General features: G+C 48.0%; 1 long non-coding RNA gene across 1 annotated transcript in view; it reads right to left on the bottom strand.

Moving 5' to 3' along the window:
- Positions 1 to 6,272: 6,272 nt before the first annotated feature.
- LOC113594138 (uncharacterized) overlaps positions 6,273 to 24,437 on the bottom strand; it is a 72,447-nt gene continuing 54,282 nt past the window's right edge. The window contains exons 3-5 of the long non-coding RNA XR_008298072.1: positions 18,672 to 19,161; positions 16,343 to 16,422; positions 6,273 to 12,126 (exon numbers count right to left, since the gene is read on the bottom strand). This is a non-coding gene — a long non-coding RNA (uncharacterized LOC113594138). The remainder of the gene's footprint in view (positions 12,127 to 16,342; positions 16,423 to 18,671; positions 19,162 to 24,437) is intronic.

Below are 24,437 nucleotides of genomic sequence, written 5' to 3'. Positions count from 1 at the left end.
CCCACGTTCTTCATTGACTCCCAGAGGACACAAGCAGGATTAACCCCTAGCCTCCCAAAGTGTAACTTTTTTGACAATGGACCTTTTATGGGCTGTCTTTCCTTCCCTTTCAATTCTTCACTCTCCCACCCATGTTTCCTCTTGAATAAACCATTCACACTCAAATGCTTTTTTTTTTTTTTTAATGTGTATCTTTGAGAAGGGGGAGAGGGGCAGTGAGAGAGAGAGAGAGAGAGAGAGAGAGAGAGAGAAGGGATCTGAAGCAAGCTCTTCGCTGACAGCAGACAGCCTGATGTATATCTTGAAAACACGCACCAGGCGATGGTGACCTGAGCTGAAGTCAGATGTTTCACTGACTGAGCCACCCAGGGTCCCTTACACTCAAATTCTTGCCTCAGGGTCGGCTGCTGGGAGAACCCAAGCTGAAGACCTACTCTTTGGGTTACCTTGTATCTTGGGACAAAGCTCTCAGATGTGCCACCTTGCAACCCAATGGGAGGGCTTGGTCCTTCACTCTACAGAGGGAGGAGAACAAATCCTGGCCAATTATTTTCTTACAGAGATGTTAGCTGGGAGGGGTAGGCTCTTTTGTTTTAATTTCATACGAAAACTTCAGCAATGGCCAACAACAACAACAAAATGGACTACGTAATTCAATCAAAGCCTGGTGGGATCTTTCTCCTTGATGTTTTGGCTGGCTGAATCACTTGGTTTGCACAGACCAACACCAGAGGGGCAAAGCACTTTGAGAATATAAAAGGTTATGGAAAGACTAATTTATGTGAATCATCTGAGTTAGGTTTTCATTTGCTTTAATGCGGTGGACTTGGCCGCGGGGAGAGCATGGCCGCATGACTACTCCTCAGAATGAAAGTTTAAAGGAACGCGTAGTTTTGGAGAGCCATGTTTCTGTAACGCATCCCGAATTCTTATAAGGAGGTTTAGCTGGCAACACGTCCACGTGAAGAGCCGTTATGTACATTATGATCCACGGCAGAGTGCTTGGGAAACTCTGGAAGAAAAGAATCGAGAGGAATCATGCAAGTTTTCATGGCATATTTATGGGTGGAACTTGGGAGCAAACGTGCTTTATTCTCTCTTTAAAATAGCTCTTATGGCTTTACCCACATGAATATATCTGCGGTACTCTTCTCCACCGTCCTCAAGGGGTCAGATCACCCACAACATAGTGATTAACAGCATGATCTTCACATTCAGAAAGATCTGGGCTGAAATCTTAGGTCTACCGCTTACGTGTGACCTCAGGCTAGGTACTTAACCTTAACAGCTGGGATTTGTTGAATGGGGATAATTATTCCTGGGTTCACAAACCCGTGAACTTAGTAGAAAAAATCACGCACAACAGTGCTTAGCATGTACAAAATACATTGCATACTAACTATTGTTCTTAGCCGATGTTCCCTTCACTTGAGTGTTTCCCTGCCTTTTGGTAAGTAACTTTTCTAGATCATTCACAATGTCCTCACAACTACAAAGCTGCTCTCACTCAAGGCCAGGGCGGTTCTCTGTGTGGACTCGCCTTCTCACCTTTGTGAAGGGCAAGGTGGTTTGGAGAGAGAATGAGCAGAGGCCTGAAGTACAGGGAGGCAGGAAAAGTAAACTTCACTCGGGGCCAGGGAGGGTATAACTGACCTGCAACGATACTCAAAGCAATGAGGGAACACAAGGCAAAGACAGGGATAGACAGTGTTCAGGGTTATCCAAAATCCAGGAGTGGGATGACCATAATAGGTGAACTTGGGCATCTTACACAGTCAACCCAGATGACCCAGGAGCTAAAGGTAATAATCACAGAAGTAGTAACCCGTTCTGTTGATCCTTTGTTTTACAGCTTGCAATGGATTTTCATTCATTCCTTGTAGACAGCTCCCTGGAGGCTGCTCTGTGTCTCAATTACCAGCAGCCATGTCTGTTTCCCGGGCAGAGACACTAGGGCAGAGCAAGCAGTTGGGAGTGAGGAGACCGGGGAGGGGGCCTCCGCTGTGGCCCTCCCATTTATGAGCTGAGTTGCAAGGGCAAGCACACAGCCAACTGAATCTCCAAAGATTTACCTGTAAAGTAAGAACATAATAATGTCTACCACAGGGCTGTTGGGAGAACCAGACGAGGCCAGTTATGTGAGATGCTTCATAAACTTGACAGGACCGGCTACATAATACGTTATTCAATTTGTGGCACTTAATCCAGGGCTTTGTACCTGTAACAAGGTGTTAATATTGAAGTTTCCACAGAGAGGATGAGACACAATGGTGTGAAATTCCAAAGCCAGATCCCTCATGTAAAATTTACAAAGAAAATTGTCAAGAACCAGTTTTAGGGCTCCTGAATCTTCTCTCAGCCACTCAGCTATACTCTGCACACAAAATATGCAAAAAACAGTAGCGAGAGAGGAGAGGGTGAGAGAATTTTGCAGGGGTGTGTGTTATTTATGTATTTATTTATTTATTGAGAAAATACTTGCTCTGCCAAGGGGTTCCTCATCCCATCTAGGGGAAATGGTAGAGTGCTACTTTGGCCTCAGATTTAGGGAGACGTGGCCATGGGACACCTCAGAAAGCTGTGACATGGGTAAAGCTGTATGAGAAGTGTGGAAGGAGAGATCAGTATCTTCCTGCATGGCTGCTAGAGACAAAGCGGTCCGTGGCTGCAAGGTTGAGGGGATCGAGCTGGATGCAGAGGGGAGCAGGGTGGGGTTTGCCTGCATTCATCTCTACAAAGGCCCCAGGAGCTGACGGGAAGGCTGGACCTCTAGGGGCCGTGGAAAGAGCCTGACCAACTCCTGGGACAGACAGACCTCTGTCTGGATGGAGGGAAGGCCCAGTGAAGAGCCAGCAGGGAACACCCAAGGAGCCCACACAAGCTCCCCGAGAAAAGCAGCTCCAAACATCTGCCGGAGTAAGAGAGGACAGATCGGGGTCTGCTCTCAGTCAAGCAGGATGTTTTCCTGCCCCTCTTCCCCTCTATTCTCCCTGCTGACCACCCTGGGGCATCAGGAATTGTCCGCCATGTTGGCCTCTGTACAGTCCGATGGCTTTATACTGGGAATACGCTCTCCCCGAGACACTGCCTAACTGGAGAACTCTGCTGCAGAGCCTGTGAGGTTGGTGAAAGATGTCCCGGGGAAGTTTCACCTTTCCCCCTGCCTCTTGGCAGGCAACCCCAAACAACTCTTGCTGTGGGGCCCCAATCAGGACTGGCTGCATAAGGTGTGGGGCCAAAGACAAGATGAAAAGGCAGAGTTCATCGTTTACGAATTATTAAGAAATTTGAGCCAGCAAGAGTAGGGCATTAAACCAAGCCTGAGGACCTTCCCAGTGGGAAGCCCTGTGTAACTGCATGAGGTGAACACACATAATCCTGGCCCTGACCCGAATTTATGCCCTCCATTAGTAAGCACTAATAGAGGGTTCTGGAGTCCGGCCACCATTCAGGGAGACCTTCCTTGGGCTGCACCCTCAGACTGACTTGAACAAGCCTCAGTCTGCCATCCTCCTCTTCCTTCTCCAGGTGGGAAACTGAGGCACAGAGGATGATTAGTGTTAGCTGGAGCTCTAGGAGAGCCCATAGACCCAGGAAAGTCTCCTCCCAGCAATGTGGCTGGGGACTCCGGGTGAAAAGAATTCTCTGACAGGACCCAGCCTCGGTGTAAGCCCAGGGATGACTGGGATGTTCACCTTCGGTCACAAGAGCTGCAGGGTGGCTCTCAGCCCACGATAGCATGGGGGGTCTTGAGCCGTGTTGGATTTTGTGGGACTGGTGTTGAATTCATGGCCAGACTCTTCTAGGAGGCAGCCATATTCCCCCATAAGCTGAGCCTCTCCCAAGAGGCTGAAATAACCAAGTTAAAAAAATATATATAAAGGGGACCCGGGTGGCTCGGTTGGTTCAATGTTGGACTCTTGATTTCAGCTCGGGTCGTGATATCACAGTTGTGAGAATGAGCCTTGCATAGGGCTCTGCACTGGGCAGGGAGCCTGCTTCAGATTCTCTCTCTCTTTCTCTCTCTCTCTCTCTCTCTCTCTCTTTCTCCCTCTGCCCCTCCCCCACTCCCTCCCTCCAAAAAAAAAAAAAAAAAAAAAGGAAAATAATTAGGAGAAGGAGGTGTGAGCCACACCAAGGGGTCTCCTGCAGGGTTCTTGCCCCTTTAACTACATGGGTTCACCGGCGGCAGCCAGCTCAAGGGAGATGGTGAGACTGGTAATGCCATCTGGGCCCCTATTTCTAACTGCATCCCGGTAGCTCCCAAGCAGAAGGTTCTGGTGGCCATGCTTCTTCCTAGACTCACTTGCACTCCTGCACCGTCTGGGAAATACGGCTTTGGAGGCAAACAATCCCCCTACAGTGTGGAAGGCCACCCAGCCACCACGCGCCCAAACGGATGCGTGTAGCAGTCTAACATGTGCCTTTCCCCCTGGTTAACAAGCTCCGAGGGCATGGGCCGTACCCATCCGGTTCCTCGTGTGCCTCAGTGAATGAAGCGTGCTTCGACACATTTGTCGAATACTTGAATGGACTGAGAAGAGAAAGGTGGGTGAAAGCTTTCACGGCGGGCTTGAGTCAGCCCTCCTTGTAAGGTCTGGCTACATCTCGCTTTGTCTTACATTCCCTGCCCCACAGGCAGAGCCTGAGAAGGTGGCCAACTGCGTGTGGCTTACTGACAGAATGCTCCCAGGGGAAGGGAGGGAGGGAGGGGAGCCAGAGGGAGCAAGAGACAGAGCAAGGATGGGGTCTCAGCTGGAGACTGCTGGGGCTTGGACTGACCCCCTGGGCCGGGCTGGCCTTTCGTGCCCCCATTCCAGTCAGTCATGGGCTGCCTGCTGCCCCTGGATGGGGTGCGGGGTGGGGGGAAGGAGGTATGAGCCTCCCCAGGGCGATTCTCTGGAGAAGCAGCTGTGACCCCTTCACAGCCGACACTCACAGCAGCTGAAGGATCGGGGCACCCACCAGTCCCCATTTGACCACCCAACTCTCAGCCCCTCCCCCAGCAGGCACGCCTGAGCAGGTGGGCTCCCAGATTTAAGTTCTCAGGATATGAGGAAGCTAGGCTTTGGTCGGCAAGCCTAAGCTATGTTCATGGCCTTAGGGGTATCTGGTGCTTTCCCAGTGATCACAAAAGGGATGCTTTGTTTTCCCTTTGGCTGCCAGTGCTCTTGAACACAGAAGACTCTGTCCAGGACCCTGGAGGGGAGATGCAGGGAGTTGGAGGAGGACCAAAACCTTGCCCTCGCTCTGTGCTAGACGCTGCCTGCGTGGAAAGCGAGAGGGGTTCATAGAGAGAGCAGAGTGACTCATCGCCATAGCGGAGAGTTGCCAGTAACGGGCATCAGCTCCCACAGCCCCTGCTAAAAACCGTCGCCTGGCTTTGAGTGACACTGGATGAAAATCCGGACTCTGCGCCCTATGTGCGAACCTCGCCTCACCCGGTCCCTGCGCACCTCTCTGGGCTCCCCGCCTCCTGTTCGCCCTCTTTCGTGTTCTGGCACCGTGGCATCTCCTCGGTTCCACAGGCAGGCAGATCTCACTGCTGCCTCGGGCTCTCCTGCTTCCTCTGGCCCCCACCCGGGGCGCTTTCTCCCGCATCATTTGCCTAGAGAAGCCAGTGTTGGTCACTCCGTCCAATGAGGTCTACACCTCTAACCCACTACACCCTGACCCCCCATCGCCTGGTGTTTCTCTTCTTTTATCACCTGCTTTTTACATTCTCCCCCCTCCTTTGCAAATGCCAGCTCCACGAGAACACAGATCTTGACTAAGTCACTCGTGGCTGTAACTCCAGCGACCGCACATGGGAAAGTCAGGGAAGGGGGCTCTCTGAGAGTGAAGGGGGAAGAATCATGGGTCTTCGGTAGAAGTCGAGTTTGATGTTCTAGTAAAACATGTGGATGGAAATGCCCGGGAGACAGCTGGAGATGCCTGGCCAGACCCAAGGGAGAGTCTGAGCCTGGGATGTATATGTTGGAGTCCTTCCCATAGAGCTAATAGCTAAAGTCCTGGGTGTGGATGAGAAACTAAGAACAGAGCCTTAGGCAACACCTACTTTCTGAATATTTGTTTTATCACTGCCTAGAAGGTTCTTCCACCTGCCATGAAACACCTCTCTCTCAAAACTAAAATTGCGGCTTAAGAATTCCTTTCCCCTTTTCCCGTGTTTATAGTTCCTGCCCTGTCGCGAATGTGGACCAGCAAGCACAGCCCTTCTGGAAGGAGCCCTCCCCCTCTTGGCAGCTGACAGGAGGCTCTCGGGCCAGGCTGGAGCTCCGCATGTGGAAGTTCAATTACTGTCAATGGGAGGCCCATCTGCGGGGTGAGGGCAGAATGCACAGTGGAGATTGGTACACCAGATAGTAGCCTGGATCAAAGAGGAACCCAGAGTTTGTGAAGCCCTTTCATCCTCCCTGATGAAAGGTGATACACGAAGGCAAAATTATCATGATTATTTCATTGGGTTCCAATTGGAGATGGGCTATACAGCTCACTAGCATGGACAATAGCTCGCAGGCTGCACGGACACTTCTATAATATACACAGACGGGCTGTACACAATCAAACGTGTGTGTGTGTGTGTGTGTGTGTGTGTGTGTGTATGTTCATCAATAACATCACCTGAGCACTCTATTGTCAAAGAAGCCCTGAAAAGAATCACAGACTTGAACTCACTGAGTCCTACAGATACTGACATACCATGAAATATACATATTTGGTAAATGTGTATAAAAAAGCCGTGAAGCAGGGGGTAAAGGAAACAGTAAGGACACTTGGATTTGTCAGCGTCTCTCCAGAGAGAGCCCTGAGGATATACCATTCTTAGAATAAAGCTTTCATTTCACAGTGCATCAGTGGGAAAATTAACAAGCTCCCTTCGTCCTGTTCCATAATGCATTCTCTTTGTTTTAGATATTGAGCTGAGCTGGTGACTTAAAGCCATGCAAAATAGCTTTTAAATACAGATCTGGGCCTGGCAGTTTTGCCTTGCCAGTGACGGAAGGCCAACTCGTCCCATCGTTAGGGAGATGGACATCATGTCACTTTGTCGTTCAAATTCCATTTCGATTTAACTTCGTGTCCCTCACTGGTGTTGGCTGTGGCACTGCAGAGGATGTGGCTTCTGGGTTGAACACTTTCCTGCCATTCGGGATCGGTGCTGTGGCTGGATTTAGATAGAGGTCCTTAGCTTGGAGTGAGGATAAGACACAGTATACGTGGGGTGGGGGAGGGGAGACTTTCTTAGGCCCCGCGTTTACCTGACCTTGCACGTAGCTTCTTCTTCCTCAGGGGGAAGCCGACTGCTGTTTTTGGCACTTCTTCATGCCGAAGGAAAGCGAAAGGCCACAGGAAGGTGACAGCTGAGGCAAGGCTAGAACAGCAGGTCCCCAGGGTGGGTCATTCACGGGGCTGACAACCCAGTTGATGCTTGCTTGGGTTGGGGCCTCGCGCTAATCTGGGTGCTGACATCCTGGTGACAGGAGCAGAGGGAAAGCGAGCCGGAGAGCAGACATGGGAAACCTTGAAATGACTCCCCTAAATGACGGTTGACTTGTTTTGTGGCATCAGACCCCCGAGGCACAGGAATGCTGAGGTGTCAGCTGGGCAGGCTGGGTACACTTCTATTCGGGACAGGGAGGCAAACAGCGTCCTACAGAATCGGCCCAGTGCCTTCATCATACAGGGGTTTGTCCAGCTGGGTCCAGATGTCCATGAGTCTAGGTTCCATCTTCCCTGCTCACGTTTTTACTCCGGCAGAAATGGAGGGCTTTCCTCCCTGCAGCCGAGCAGAAGACGTGCAACTCACAAGCAGACCCTCTCAAAGGACATCGCAGGTTCTTGAAGAGAGCGTAGCAGGTCTGAGTGGATCAGACGCCATGACTCAACAGCTTCTCCTTGATTCTTTAATCTCACATCTTTAATCTCGCATCCACCTGTTGCACATTTGCACACTCAGTTCGAGGCGCTGGGCATGATTTGTAAGTGTGAGCGATGTTTTAAAGATCGATCAAAATCATACCCAGGAAATTCTGTTCTGGACCAGGCCACTGCAAAGCCCCATGAAGGCCAAGAACCGTCAAGAAGAAAGGGCCACCTCTAAGTTAGCTGCAGGGGGAAGAGACAGACGAATACTATAGACCTTGGACCAAGGAGCACGGGAGTGAGGTTTACCTCCATTTCCAGCAACTGCCACACACATAGTCCCTTTCAAAAATGCCAGTGGCCTCGAAGAAGAGACAGCTGCCTCCCCAGTCCCTCTCATTCATCACCTGCTTATTGCCCTAGGACTGATAAGACAAATCCAGATCAAATTCCCTGGCAGCTGGGAGAGCTCTGAGACAGGGAAAGGGAACTTGGCAGGAGTCCAAGAGGGTAGCAAAGATCAAATTGTGTCTTACATTTTCCAGGAACTAAAACCTGGCTCCCTCTGCAAACCTAGGGGAGGCACCTCAGATCAGTTAGCACCAAATGGGCTTTCTTGGAAGAAAACAAGACCTTCAGCTTCCACAAGAGGAATTAAGACAACAGAGAATTGATAGGCCAGTCTATTCTCACTGGGCCAGATAGTAGGAAAATAAAGTCAAAGGGCAGAGATGAACATCGTAGCAGAGATGAAGGGCAAATGGGAGAAGCTTTGAGCAACAGCGGACTGAGCGAGAGGCATAGGTCCTTGTTCTCTCTCTCTCTCTCCCTCTCTTCTTCTTTCTCTCTCCATGCCTCCCTCATTTTGAAAATGCACTCAAACCCCTCTGGGATTTAGGTTATTGTTTAATGTAGTGATCTCTTCAAGTTCAGATCCCTCCGGCTTGAAACTTTTAGAATTTCTTAATACCAAAGTCTTCACAAGGCATTCCATCTGATGTCTAACTCTTTTGACTCGTTTATCTTGGTGACACCTCAAGTTTGGGCTACACAATAGCCCAGAGGCGTTGCTAAGGCTTTAACTTTTTTGCACTCAAACATACCAGTTTTTTGGGGGAAGCTGCATCCAGACGTGAGGTCTCAAAATGTCAGTGACCTGAGGAATTCTGGGAGGAACTGCTCTGTGTCTTATTTGTCATTATACGAGTCCTTGCCGGTGTTAAAAAAAAATCATAGAATTATATACACCCAAAAAGGTAAATTTTACTGTTGGCAAATTTTAAAAATATGAACACAAAAATTGCCAGTGATGTCCCAGTATTAAATCAAGCAAACGTCCCAATCAGATGAGCTCTCTTCATTCATCCAAAAAGCAAAAAAAGGAGATGGTAGGTATGGTAAAGTGATCACATCCACGATCCTAGTTCCCCACCCCTTCTTGTAGCCATGACCTCTGAAGACCTCCTACTGTCTGTGCATCCAGACATGTGACTTGCTTTATCCAATGGGATATTAGTGGGCGAGACACAAGCAGATGCTTGAAAGAGCACTTACATGTTTCCATGTGCATTTCTGTTCTTGTCTTCTGTCGCCACCAAGACAACGTGCCCCAGCTAGTCTGCTGGAGGATGGGACACAAACGTGGGAGCAGAGTTGAATCATCAGCCATCCCAGCCAAGATGGCCAATAGTCAGACAATTACCAGATACGTGAGTGAGTTCTGAGACCAGAACTGCTTGGCCAGCTCAGCCTAAACCTCCAGCACACAGACCCATAAACTAAGTAGATGTTTATTATTTTGGACTTTGAGACCGTCTGTTATGCAGCATTATTGTGACCACAGATAAGTGATACAAAAGTAAGGAATTAGGAACCATAGGAAAAAGCCATTTGAACCAAGGAATGAGTTCAGCTTGGAGAGGTGGGAAACTATAGGATCTGGGCACACATTCCTGAAATGCCCTTTTATTTATTTGTTTGTTTGTTTGTTTATAGAAAGGCCACCTGAATAATGCTGTAGAGGGAGATGAAGGCAAGATCGGAGTGGAACCAGTCTGGGCATGTGTCACCTTGTGATCAGTTCCTGATAGTGAGGGTGTCTCCAGATCTTTGAATTCGAATCTATGGATTCAACCATACACAGCCTCAGATGAATGTAACCAAGTGATTGTAAAGGAAAAACAGAGCAGTGCTGTCATAGTTTTTCATGAACGCATGTATGTATCTTGTATATATATTATGCTTCTTTGCCTCCTTCCTGTCTGAAATCTCCACCAGACTCTAAGGTCTATGAGGATAGAGATCAATTCTGTCTTGTTCACCACCGTATGCCCCATGCCTAGCACGGTGCAAGGCATACGGTAATGGTTTAATAATCATTTACTGAATAAATAAGTGAGATCTGGAAACAAGGCAGAGGAAGAGCAAGACAGAGCCCGGTTAAGGGAATCATCCTTCGGCCCCCACCTTGGGCGCCCCAGATGTAGTATGTGGGCCAGTGGGCAATTTCCTGTCACATTTACAGCCACTGTCTTTATGTGGCTCAGGGATGGGTCTGGGTCAGGTAGTCACGTTAGGGCTGCAGGAGACAGTGACACATGTCCTCTAAAGCTGCAAAGAGCTAAAAATATTAGTCTTCAAAGGCTAATTCACTCATAAAGCGTTACCTGAAACCCTCTGTGTATACAGCTCTAAGACATTATGGTTGGTTTTTCCCCTCCTCTAACCCAACTGTCTGGCCCAACATCTTGCCATCCAGACTCTAGCTAACAGCTGATAGAAGCTTCCCAGAAACTGCCCAGAATGTCCATTGCTGGGATTCTTCTTGTCTTATTTCTACGCCAGCTTCTAGGCTGCTAGCCTTTGTCCTTAGCTGCCATTTTGGCCTCTGCTCCTCCTCCTTGTGACCATGCTAAGAAGCTCCACCCTGAACTTGGTTACTCCCCGAGGGTGTCTTTGGCCCGGCTTCGGGGTCACACTGGCCTGGAGCTGCCAGTATGGTCCACCAAGGCTCAGAAGGCTTGGCTATGCTCTGGTCGGCGCCGAGGACACCCAACTCCGCTCCTGCCAGCCATGAACTCCAGCGGCTCTGGCTTGCCCTGCTACTGCTTTTCTTCTTGTCCCTTTCCTCTGTGGCCCTTCATGGTTCTCCCTTCTCTATCCTCTCTTCATTTAAAAAAATAAAAGTGGAAATTAATGGGAAACCTAAAGCTTTCCAATATATAGTGCTTTTGTTTTATTTGTTTGTTTTTTAAATGGCATACTTTAAATTTTTTTAATGTTGATTTCTTTGTGAGAGAGAGAGACAGACAGACAAGAGAGACAGAGTCTGAGCAGGGGAGGGGCAGAGAGAGGGAGACAGGATCTGAAGCCAGCTCTGAACTGTCAGTACAGAGCCCGATGCGGGGCTCAAACCCACAAACTGTGAGATTGTGACCTGAGCCGAAGTTGGACGCTCACCCAACTGAGTCGCCCAGGCGCCCCATATTTGTTTGTTTGTTTGTTTGTTTGTTTTTACACACTTATCTAGAGGTAGAAGTAGCTTTGAAGCCTGGATTTTCCTCCCTGCATTGATCCAAAACGCTGGGTTTGAAAGAACTGGGAGAAAACAAGACAGTACAAGTGACCTAGACTTAATTAAATGGAAATAAACATCAGGCATCGGCAAAGCCCTACTTTGTGGTCAGAGGACAGTTGCCAGAACCAGAGGGGCATTCGACAGCGGGAGACCTAAAGTGACCACAGGGGAAAGGGCTTCGAGTCGTCAGAATCCTTTTGGCAACCAACAGCCTGGAGGATGTCCCCTAGCCTGCCCATCATCAAGGAGGTCCCACCCTCTCGCCCTGCCCCACCTCTGCAGGGCTGAGCACCGGCACATGGTAGGAGGCCTTCAAAGACACTTTTGCAAGAAGCAGTATCACAGAGTCTTTATATTTCAGGAGAAAAGAGCTCCTCCTGAGTTTTTAACGTTTCACAGTTCCATGCAATCGCACATAGGTACCAGAATAACAGGGCAGCAGAAATAGAATCGCTGAATTGTAAGCAAGACAGAAAGTCTCCATACTTCGAATACTGGACGTTGAAAAGCTTCTGCACTTAGCACGTCAGCTCAGACACTAGAAAATGGTCGATCCGATGTGGGTTTGTTTGGACCAACGGGGGAGGAAGGTCTTCGTGGACTATTGACGGAAGCGAGGAGAACATGGAACCAGGAGAGTATGGGAAGAAGGGTCCAGCCGACACTTACCCTTAGCCTCCTCTCTGAAAAAGATGCAGCCATTTCTTAGGAAGGAGGGATGGGAAGGAGCCACTAGACTTGCAGGGGGAGTTAAGCCTGTATATATGTTATGATTTGCCTCCGTGTATTTATCCAGTTTTAATTAGGGCGCGATTAGTTTAATATGTGCATTTTAGTTTATTGTTTAATATGTGCTTTTTAAATAGAACTTCCTGGACGAGATGCTTTAGTGAGTGCCAATTAGTGGCTCCAGCTGTAGGCAGTTCAAGCACAGGGCAGGCAGTTCAGGGAGGTACTTTGGAAGTGGACGGGGTCTCCCAGCATTCTTGGTACTACCTCAAGGTAGCAACTTTCTAGACCACTTCTGGGTATGGGCAGCTCGCTCAGAATACTAACTATCGCCAAGGGGATTGGTCCCCCCAAAATGCTCACCCCGTGTTCCAGGGAATTTGACTTTCTGTAGCAAAGGGTGCTAAGAAGGGGGCCCCGTGCCAGGGTGAGAGAGGCCTGAGTGCCAGGCATTTGCCTGAAGGGCAAGGTCTCTGGAGGCCACTGCACATTCCATAGGGCAGAGTCAGAGCCCTGGCTTGGGGAGGGGTCTGCAGGCCATGGCCTTTGCTAGAACTTGGACGCCCCACCCCCCATTCAGCTTGTGCCTTCCCCTCCCCCCATCTCTGAGTCACCAGGCATCTAGAAAAGCTCTCTCCTTGTTTTATCTGGCAGAACCTTGGGGACAATAATTGGACTGGGTTCAACTGGCCAGGAAACCAAAGCCCACAGAAAAATGCCTCATGACTCCTGCCAACCTCTGCTCCGTGCCAGTCCCAGTGCCGGACAAACAGCCCTGCCAGCGTTTGGATTTGAGAGGGGAAGTACATTCCGTATGTGGAAGCCACATAATAGAAGTTATGTACTTTTCGGGGACTGAACCGGCCCTCGCCACTGTGGCTCCCATTATGTGGCTCATGAAAGGGTTTCACCTCCTGGACTGGAAGGGAGTTGGTCTGTCTGCAACAAAGGCGTTTGCCTCTGTGGCTTTCTGAAAAAGAATGTGTGTGCTTGTCAAAACAGAACTTTCCTGCGTACTTGGAAGAGTAGGCCCGTCTGCCTGCCAGAAAGGAGCAAGGCCTCAGTCTGGTTAAAAAGGGAAAAAAATTCCACTGAGCAGGCCCGTTAGCCCCTGGCCAGGACGGCCTGCCTCTCTCACAAAGACGTTTGTTCAGGGTGCATTGCCGCCTTCCCCAGCAACTTCCCGCCAGTGCAGTTGGATGCAGTCTGGAAGGAGGGGGGGCGGCTGGCGAAGTCACTGGGGTGCATGTTTTCCTATCATGGAAAGGTAAATAAAACTTTTCTCCATGGTGGAAGGGAGCCCCAAGGCTCACGGAATTGTAACGTGTCGGTAAACACTCTCACTTTGCTTTTCCAATCATCTTTTTCCTCTGAACTAGGCTGCTGTTTCCCCTGTGATAGTGGAAAAACAGAGACACAGAGATAACTTGCCCCCGGACCGGGAGGAGGGCTCTGAAAACCCACTTGGGAATTAATCAACTGGTTATGATAGTGTGGCTGTCCTCCAGAAGTTTGCTCTGGAGTCGACCTCCCAATGCAGACCTGAGAATGGGCTCAACCAAAGCAAAGTTCAGGGTCCAGATTGGGTTCGGCTCTACGAATCCAATAAACACCACTGGTCTCTTCTGCAAGGATAATCTAACGTGGGTGTGATTGGCACACACTTCCTTCCAGTGCCCGACAGAATCATTCCCTTGAATGGCTCCGGATTCTCAAGGAAATCTTCATGAAAACTCAAAAGTTCACTCAGAAGAGGAACCCCTCTCCCCTGTAAATGGATCATGTCTCCATAAGACAGATCCGCACAGTAGGCTCCTTGAGGTGATATGCGGATTCGAAGCCCCTGATCCTGAAAACTGCGTCATTTAATTTGAGCGGTGGGGTAACTTTCCCTAACAAATGAAAATTGCCTCCTTGGTTCCAAGGTAGGAAAGAAAGAATACAGGCAGAGCCTGGGTTAATCTCACATTTGCCTTGTTCTCTGTGGTTGCAGAAGCATTACGTTTTGAGATACCACAGCCCTCGAGTATCTGCCTGAATTTCTGGAGACACCACCAGAAGCCTTTGCAGCATGAAGGACATTTTTATCTCCAGTGCCTAAAACCCTAGTTGTGAGCTCCAGGACGATAATAAAATATCACCGCAGAGCGTAGCTGTTGCTAATTTATGCAAGCTTGTTTAGATGACACGGGGAATTTTTGTTAACTGATGCGTGCAAACTTACACATTGCTTATTGAAAACCCATAGCTCACATCTGTGAATGTGGTTGCTCTGTTATTAAGAACGTGCCTGACCCCCTGGGGCTCCGAGAATGAGTGTGTAACACAAGCACCTGGTTCGATGCCAGGCACTGTTCCATGCCAAGCAGAACTTCACCATGGTTCGAGAGGTTAAAAATCACCAGCCGGGCATAATGATAAGTGTGGACCACAAGTGAAACTTCAGAAGTAGTTTCCTATTATTATTTCTAGGGATAATACACTGTGGATATACCTGCTGATCTCCAAGGGGTTCATCTGCTGGGTGTGTTCCGGGGTTCCTCGTGACTCTGGGCTAATACCTAAAGTCAACGGTAAGAAGTTACAAATGCTGTCCAATTGAGATTCAAGAAAAGTATACTAAGTTTAAGAAAAACGACACCATGTATTTAATGAGGATGTGCGCTAGGAAGTTCCCATAAGCATGATGCGTCTCTTTCTATGATACAATTGGAAGCATACAATATTCCCTAAGAAGTATTCTTGCCAGAAAGAATGAACCCGGGCTTTAATCAAGGATCTGGAGGTAACCACCGTGCACAGGAAGTTCGGGAGATAGAGGAATACGCTAAACAACATTATGAGAAGGAAGGAAGCCAAGTCCAGGAGATGGGAAATTCTATAGGACAACGGACTTGATTCCTTCAACATGGAAATGACTTTGAAAACACGGGACAGGAGGAGCTGTTACAGATTAATGGAAACTTAGGAAATGTATTGAAAACAACAATGTGTGGACCCAGTTTGGACCCTGATATTATCCAACCAGTTGTAAAAGTTTTCTTGAGATATTCTGGAAAATGTGAACAAAGGTTATTAGATAATCCGGGCTGGTGATAATACACTATGGATGTGTTAAAAAACAAAAGTTCTTATTTGTGTGTGTGTGTGTGTGTGTGTCTGTGTGTGTCTGTGTGTGTAGCTGAGATTTACTTTGAAACACTTTAGCAAAAAAAAAAAACAGATATAGATATGTAGATGAAACAAGATGAGCAAAATGTTGCTGAATGTTGATGCCTAGGTAATGCATCCATAGGATTTCAGTATGCTATTCTCTCTGCTTTGGTGGACAAGAAAAATTTCCACAATATGGGGGCACCTGGGTGGCTCAGCCACTTAGGTGCCCAACCTTGGCTCAGATCATGATCTCACTCTTTGTGAGTTTGAGCCCTGCATCAGGCTCTGCACTGACAATGCACGGTCTGCTTGGGAGTCCCCCCAGCCATCTTCCAGGATATATCCGTGGAAAATATGGCAGCCACGTGGTGCCGCGAGGAGGGGAGGGTGAGCAGTCTTCGGAGGATCTGGGGACTTTGGCCACAGACAGATGCTTGGGAGTGCTGGTCAGGTTGCCCCTCACAGTGGCCTTTCTGATTTGTCAGCCAGCAACCAGACCAAGGGCTCTGGTCTATGCTGCTGGGCAGTCTGGCTTAGGGGGCCGATACTGGACTTCAATCACTGGCCCTGGGGCCGTATAGTGTGGAACAGCCTCCAGGAGGTATATGCCACACGCATGCGGGACACTGCCTTTGGAAAAGTATTTGCGTTGGCTCCTGGGAACAACCATTTGAAATCTCTTAACGCCGTGCCCTGTTCCCTCGCTGCCTTCTTTCCTGTCACCGACACGGACCCAGGCAACCCCATCCTTCACTTTGCCGCTCTTCCAAGGACCCGGGATCACCTGCATCCCCGCTAATTATTCTCTCTCCCTCCCTTCCTCCGCCCTTGTTTTGTTTGAAGAACTCCAAAGGATTGTCCGGGCTAATTGCAAAGCCTGTTTGAATGAGAACAAGTCTCTGGTGAAAGAAAAGCCACAGTTAGAGAATGCTTTGTTCAGAAGCAATCTCGTTTCTGGAAAGTAAGCACGGTAACTCTAACTGCTTATCAAACAGCTCCAAATGTAGGTCTCACCTTTTGAATTGCTGGCTTGTAAATGGGCCTCCCTGGCATCCCGGGTCTCTGCAGAGGTGCTTGGGGGGCCAGCGCCGGCCCTGAAAGAGGGATAAGATAGGAAAGGACATCTGAGCGTACAGGGTCCCACAGCCCACTTTCGCCTCAGAGATTTCCCCTTTCTTCTGCTTTGTCTAAGACTTAAAAAAAACTTCCCTGTCTAAAAAAGTAAATAAATAAAAAGAAAGCTGAAAACCAACGGCTTTAGTAAGTAAATATTCCAGCTGATTATTGATTTACATATAGTCTTTGCTAAAGGGCTTGGGAAATGATTTCCTAAGATGTCTGAACACTCTACCTGCAATTTTGTTTCATCTGTTTGTTTTGCTGACAAACCTTTCTTCCACAGGAAGACAAACCAGCCCAGTCCCGTGGGATTTTGTCCAAATTTGCATAACTGGGGGATCCAAAGGTAATTGCATTTTCTATAGCTAATCTTCTTCCCAAGTGGAAGTTCAACGTTACCAATCAGCCAACATCCTATTTGTGGCTCGCTGCACCTGCCTGGATCCCATATCGACATTGAGAAGCCACCTGAACATGGCAGGGGCCGTGGGGGAAATAGTCTCTCACTGATCATGAAGCCTGACCCTTTTCCTGCTGGAAAACCAGACTGATAAATCCAGGTAGCCTCAGATGTGCCCCTCTTCACCTTCCGACTCCCATAATTCCCACAGCGAAAGGCCAAGCGACGTTTGATGGTGACAGGAAAAGCGGCCACGCCATCGATCATGAAATCCCGGGGCGGCAGTTGAGAGTCAATCACTGCCTTGTTGTCACCATTTCCGATAAAAACAATGGCAAAGTTACTGCCTCATAACTGCAAAGTACCTTCGTGTTTCAGAGCAGACACACAAATTGTGGGTGCCTCTATCTCTTCCAAATCCCAGAGGAATGCATTGAACAGAGGCGAGGGAACAAGTCAGAGAGCAGAGAATGACATCGCGACAACTGTTGTGTCCCCAGTAAGGAGTCAGACAACCGCATTCCCTGGCCGGCTGTGGGGGACGGGGCATTCCACTTTATGCCAACAAATATTTGTGGAGCACACGCTCCAAACGAAGCCCTATGATCACACCAAAGGGGCCACGAGGACGGTGAGAGGTGTCCTGTCCTCAAGCAGCTTGCGATCCGGTGAGACAGGAAGGTTGTATTCAATGAGCCAGAAAGCATAAAGCGCAAGGGGTTAATGTCATGAGAGGACACAGCACAGGCACCAAGGTCAAGGGGCTGGGCATGGCATACCACCCCGAGGCCTGGACTACAGGGTTCAACCAACCACCGTACCCTTGCATTTGACATGGACCATACTGCAGGGATGCCCCTCCTGATGCTGCACCCCTTTCCACGTAAGCAGCACATACGCAGGACGGAGGTCTCTCTGTGGTTACCGCGAGGACCCAGAGAGACTCCCTAGAAGCTGGATTATTGGCCCCAGGAAGTGCAGACAAGGTGAATGCTGTGTATACAAAGGAAGGAGGGGCAGTGGTCTACTTGGCCTGATTTCAAGACCAGAGTACTCTTTATTCCAAAATATCTCTCCAGTTTGCCTCTTTTGAAATAAGAGATTTGTCCTGTAACCAAGACCTTTGTGAGGAATAGCACACTGGATTGATAATGGGCCGATGGCCCATTGACACGCACAGATGTTCAGAACTGGCAGGTTTGACAAAAGGAACGTGTTACCCAGTCACCCCACCCCTCTTGTTCCTCAACCTAGTTAGGAACTTCAGGTCCCTGATTTCTCCACTTTCTTGCTGTAAATCATCTTTTCCCTCGGGTCCCTTCCCATCCAACTAAGGAGGGGGGGGGGTGCTCACTCCAGGGAAAGTTATTATAAAGTTATAGAGAGGTCTTATTGAGTTCAAAGATTGGAAACTAATCCAGGCCTGTGGGGATTGAAATCTCAGGAGTCAGGGCCACTCCAGCTCTCTCCATATCTTAGGTGCTATTTTCTCACTGGTGCTTCTTTCTACCTACCTATTTGCTTCTCAGTCTGCAGACCAACTTCTTTTACCATCTCATTAACTTGTTCATGGCCCCCAAAGGGCCACTCTAGCCCCAGGTCTATTGGGATCCCCGGCATTCAAACACAAACGACATCCACACATCCACGTGTTTTGGTTCAAATTCCCAAAGTAGAGGTTCTGATGACTCAACTCGCACACCACGGCTTGATGGTTGGCCTGTAGTCAGGGGTCAGTGGGGTCAGGTGCCCACCCTTGCCTCCCACCGACAGCCCAATGGGGGAGGTAAGACCGCATGAGCCAGTGCATAAAACAATACATACTTGTCATGTTTCAGTCTGCTAGGGCCGGGTGGCTTAAACAACAGAAATCAATTTTCTTGCGGTTCTGGAGGCTGGAGATCTGAGATCTAAGTGTTGGCAGTCGTAGTTCCTTCTGAGGCCTCTTTCCTTGGTTTGCAGATGGCCACCTTCTTGCTTTGCCCTAACACAGTCAACCCTCTGTCTGTTGTCTGTCTCCTAATCTTCTCACGGGACATCTGCCATGTTAAATTAGGGCCCACCCTAACGACCCCATTTGAACTTAGTTCCCTCTTTAAAGGCCCTGTCTCCAAATACAGTCACATTCTGAGTCATACTGAGGGTTAGGGCATCAGCCTATATGAATCGGGGGCCCAAGTGGACCCATAATAACCAATGTGCCCACCAGAGGGGATGTGGGAGGAAAGAGACTGACTGATTTCTCTCATAACATGGTCTGTCATATTCTTGTCAGAATTGTCAGCTCCTGTGTCATTGTCTTTTCATCACACACCTGGGGAAAAAAAAAACCCAGCTTTATATCAGCCTCCGTGTCTCAGCCTATACTTAATGCTGAAGAGCACTTTTAAAGAAAACCACCCCTACCGTGCAAACTGGTGCCACAGCAAGTTCTCCATCATCAGAGGGGCCCAGAGAGACCTCTGTGTGCCCTGAAACAGCCCTTTCCTCTTTTTTTTTTTACAGCCTCTGTTTCAATCTCTTTCTACTCTCCTCAGACTTCTTCCCTCTTGGCAAGTATTCTTACTTGCTTCTCCCTACAGAAGATGGAATGCATCTGAGAGGGATTCTTTTGACTTCCTGTTACTGACCCTACAAACATACCTGCATCTGCTTCTGTCTTCTCTTTCCTTCTAGTCAAAAGGAAGGAACCCCTCTCCTGCCTGCGACTGGTCCCAACCCCTGGGTTCTGGGTCTCTTCCCTTCCAGTCTCTGGGGTTTCCTCCTTCATTTACCCCTTCTCCATTCCACTGGTCCATTTCCATCAGTATTTGTACATAATCAGATTTCTTTCTTGTGGAAAAATCCTCCCACAACCCATGTTCTCTCCAGCTAATCCTCAGGAGAAACATTTAAAAAGGCTTGACTATGAACGCTTTCTGCTTCCTCACCTCCCATTTGTTCCTTAGCTCCATCAATGTGGCTTCTGTTCCCATCACTTTGGTAAATGTGCATCATTTCCCCTTGCCACGCCCTACTGTGCTCCTTAACTGAAGCTCACCAGTCTAAATATCACTTCTGGGAAGCCATCTCTGCCTTTAAGACTGGGTTATATACCTTTTATCTATGTTCTCATAACATTTGACTTTTCCTCTTATCATGAAACTCATCATGATGACTTCCAAAGATCCATTTACTGCCTGATTATAAGTTCCTTGAACAGAAGGGTGATTTTTCGCTCACTAAGGCATCCTACTGCCTATGTCAGTTTCCAGAACAACAACAACAAAAAGATGTTCAAGGTTATAGAGCTAATGATGGGCAGTGCCGTGACTCAAACACGAGTCAATGCCAAGCCCTGTCTAGAATAGTCTCTGCATCTGATTATCAAAGAGATTTCTCTAGATCAGGGCTTCTCAAACTTTAATGTGGAATGCTCATCACCAGAGCATCTTGTTAAAGGTGAATTCTGATTCAGCAGGTGTAGGGTGGGGTCCAAGATCTGCATTTCTAACAAGTTTCCAGGTGATGCTGCTACTGTAGGTTCATGGGTCCTACCTAAAAGCAAGGGTCTAGCTGACATATAAAAACAAAATACTTTTGTAGACTATATCAGAGAAAGAGAGTCTCCCTCACTCCGTGTAAGCTCAGATCCCAAACGCAATAGGGGAGGGACTGAGAAGGGTTTCCTCTGCCTTCTGTTCTCTTCTTTGTCTAGCCCCAGAGCACCTGCTCCCTGACAGCCAATGAGAAATGAAGTCAATGATCCTTCCTGTGTAGTTATACATTTTAACTCACCCTGCAATTCTTGACTGCATTTCTTGCTCTAGGAAAGGTTCCAATTTGACAGGGGAGGATGAGATAAACCCTGAGTTATCAAATTGTATTTCCTGGATCTGTCCAAACAAATTCCCTCAAACCCTGCTGAGGAAATGGTTCTGCTGTTTCTCCAGTAATCTGGGTAGAGTTGATGTCATTCAAAACCCGGAGATAAGTCAGGGCTGTTCCCTTCTGTTTCTTTAAGGTGCCTCACCCAAAGGAACTCCACGCTTTAGAGATGCTTTCTCTGTAAGAAATTGAAGAGACAGTGCCTGTGAGCCAACCAAGCAAGGGATCGCCACTCCACAGCTGGGACGGCAGTTGGAGGTCACAGAGGGATACAGTGTGCTGAGTGTCTAGGACACCGACCGTTGGTCACTTCTACTGAGCACCCATAGCTTTCTATCGCTTATTGAATTAGCATAAGTTCTTTTCAACTTTGTATGCACCATTACCTTACTTTACCATACCTACTCAACTTTCTTAATATTGCTTTAGTTTATCTATCTACATCCAAGCAATATACAAAAAAAAGCACCGATGAGTTGAAAATTAAAAAAAAAAACAAACACCCAAACACGTAGATAAAATGACGCAAATGGGAGCAACCAAAAAGTCATTATAACAACAGGAAATTAACAAAAGCTAAGACTCTAGGACCTTAGGAGACTTATGTTGCCAAATATATTATCAATTTTTTCTATTCCAGAGTTGTCTAGGAAAATCTAAACCATAGCCAGCTGTCTTGCAAAAATCTAAATTTGTACTCAAGCTCAGAAAAGAGACAGGAAGAAATGCGAGGCTGGATTAGCTTAAACCCTCCCCTCTATCAAGAAAACCTTCCATGTGTGCTCTCCTGATGAAGGTGGGGTCAATGGCGATGTGTTTGTCACATGTGCTTGCTTTCCTTCCCAGCTAAGTTGTACATTTCTACACAAGGGTATCTGTCTCTCTTCTGAATACAAATGTCTTATTAAAACTTCAAATATTACCATCCCCCCTAGATCACCTTAGACTCCCATCTCAAGGAGCTCCACTGAGCCTTATGGATAAACTGTTGCAAAAAAAAAAAAAATCCACAATTACTTCCCTCTTGGTATCCACGTCCGTGTGCAATGTGACTTAGCTGCTCCTCCAGTCAAGAACTGGAAAAGTTCCCTACTCTTAAAAGCTGAGCTGGCCATGTGACTTTCTTTGACTAATCCAATGTGGCAGAAGTAATATGTGGGAGTTTCAAACCTAGATCTCAAGAGATCTTATGGGCTTCCGCTTGCTGCCTGGGGCCCCTGGCTTCTGCCATGGGAACAAGCCCAGGCTCGCCAACAGGAGAATGAGGGACAGCATGGGGGCGGAGTGGGCTCAGTTATCCCACCATAGGTATCAGACATACAAGAGAGCACAGCCAAAGGAGCAAAGTCAGTTCCAAGCAACCCACCAGCTGACCACAGGAACCCGAGTGAGCCCAGCCCAGATCGCCCAAGTGTGGCCAAGATGAGAAGAAAAGCCCAGCTGAGGTTCACAGATATTTTGATAAAATTTCCGTGTTTCTATTTACCAAATTAGATTAACTCATGGAACTAAAACGAAACAGATGCTGCCATTCCAGAAAGAGTTCCTGGATTGGTAAATGACATTAAATCATAAGTGTCCGTTTGAGAACCTTCATGAATGTCTGGCCGGGACTGGATGGCTCGCCTCCCTACCTCCCCACCCCTTCCGTGATAAGCCGTGTGCCTAACAGAGAGCTGAGCACACAGTAGGCCTTCAGCACAAGCAGGATGAGTACATATGCAGCTTCCCATCTGTCTTACACAAAAGTGGAATTCATCATCACGAATCCTGTAGATCAAGATTCACTGGAAATACTCCTTCCTAGTCCCTGGGGGACAAATAAAGGTAGGAAAATTTCCATTTTTCTGGCCCAGTAAGCCAAGAGTTCTCAACTTTATTTTGCTGCTCTAACACCTTGAGTGACACACACTCCCAAAGGGAAGCTCACCGCAGACCTGGGCAGGGCCCTTCCTCCCGAGGTGGGAGGTGGTGCTTATCAGAATAATAGTGTGCGTGTGCTGTTTGAGAAAGCCTTCCAGGGGCACTTGAGTGGCTCTGTCGGTTAAGGTGTCCAACTTTTGATTTGGGCCCAGGTGGTGATCTCCCGATTCACAGGACCGAGCTCCGCGTCAGGCTCTGCACTGACAAGCAGCGAAACCTGCTTGGGATTCTCTCTCCCCCGTCTTTCTCTGCCCCTCCCCAGCTCATGCTCTCTCTCTTTCTCTCTCAAAATAAGTAAATACACATTAAAAAAAAAAAGCCTTCCAAGTAATTCTGATCTGCCCTTCTCCAGCTACACGGAGATTCACCAGGCCTAATATATCTCAGAGTGAACAATAATCGGTTTTCAAACCCTCCTTATTAAACTACAAGCTTCTAGTCCTCTGCTGTTCAATATGGCCTCTAGGCATATGGCTGCTCAAATTTAAATTAATTATAATTAAGTAACATCAAAAATTCAGTTCTCCGGTAACACATTTTAAGTGTTCCATGGCCACTGGTGAACGGGACAAGGCAGAGGACATTGCCATCACAGACCTGCCACGGGACAGCACTATTCTAGTCGGCCCATGAGCTCCTGCAACCTACCCATCCCGCCGTAAGACATCTCGTTGTCCAATCCTCAGTTTACCTGCTCTCTTTCCCTTTCCGTTTTATCTTTTTCACTGCTTGCCCTTCGTGCGCCTTCTCCCCTTCAGTTCATAGGACCCACCCTAAACACCTTCCCCCAGGTCCTGGATGTCGGTCGCTTCAGTATTTTTCTTTCTCCGGGAGCACATTGAAAACCCACATTTACATTTAAATGAAGGTCCTTCTTCAACCAGACAGAGGTATGCCTGGAAATAAATCCATACGTTTCAGGCAGGGGAGTTATCTTCATTCTTGTAATATAACCTGTCTGGACTCCATTGGAAATTATTACAAATCCGCCGTTCCCTGTGCCTTCAGGAACAGAGTGCTGATTTGGTCTGTCGGCTAGGAATCCAGGTTGCAAACCCTTGCTGAGGGCTGGCTCCACTCTTTCTTTGGCTGTGCTGTCTCTAAAATAACTGATAGCAGTTTAAAGCGGAGCAATAAGTCTTGCCGCTATAATTGGACATCGAGCAGAAAAAGACCTTGAGCTATAATGGGAGGTATGTTTGCTAAAGGACGTCCATCTTTCTGTCTTTCAGGCATCTGCTCCTGCTGGCGATTTCCAATCTAAGAAGGATCATCTTGACCTCTTCCTACCTTTGGGTAACCTAGTTCATCTCTAAATAGGCAGCACAAAGCTGTCAATTCGGAATGCAGACTTTATTAATCTTGGAGAACTGGGGAGTGGGTGGGGGAGAGGAATTAATGATCTCGGAAATAAGAAGAATGAATGAGTATGTGTGCTGATGTTGGGTTCCTCGGGAAGCAGATCCTGAAACAAGGGTTTAAATACAAACAGTCTATAGGAAGTGATCCCAGGAAGCACCAGTATGGGGTGAGCAGGCGAGAGAGAATGGAAGGAAGCCAGTGTAGGAAGTATTGATTACATCTATAATCACACCAGAGTCCTCCAGGAAACAGTGTAGACCACGCTTTGGTGTCACTGAGATGGGGCTTTTATCTTCCAATTCCCAATTTGTCGATGGATGCTCCTGGGGACGTTAACTACCTCCAGTGCCCACAAACAAGTCAAACACAATCCTGCGGTGAGAGCCCTGAGAACAATCGCAATTGCAGGGGCCATCAACATGTATGGGAACAGTAACA

The sequence above is a fragment of the Acinonyx jubatus genome, chromosome C2 (genome assembly GCF_027475565.1).
Source record: "Acinonyx jubatus isolate Ajub_Pintada_27869175 chromosome C2, VMU_Ajub_asm_v1.0, whole genome shotgun sequence".
In the NCBI taxonomy this organism is placed as follows: domain Eukaryota; kingdom Metazoa; phylum Chordata; class Mammalia; order Carnivora; family Felidae; genus Acinonyx; species Acinonyx jubatus.
This window is presented reverse-complemented; position numbering and strand designations above follow the sequence as displayed.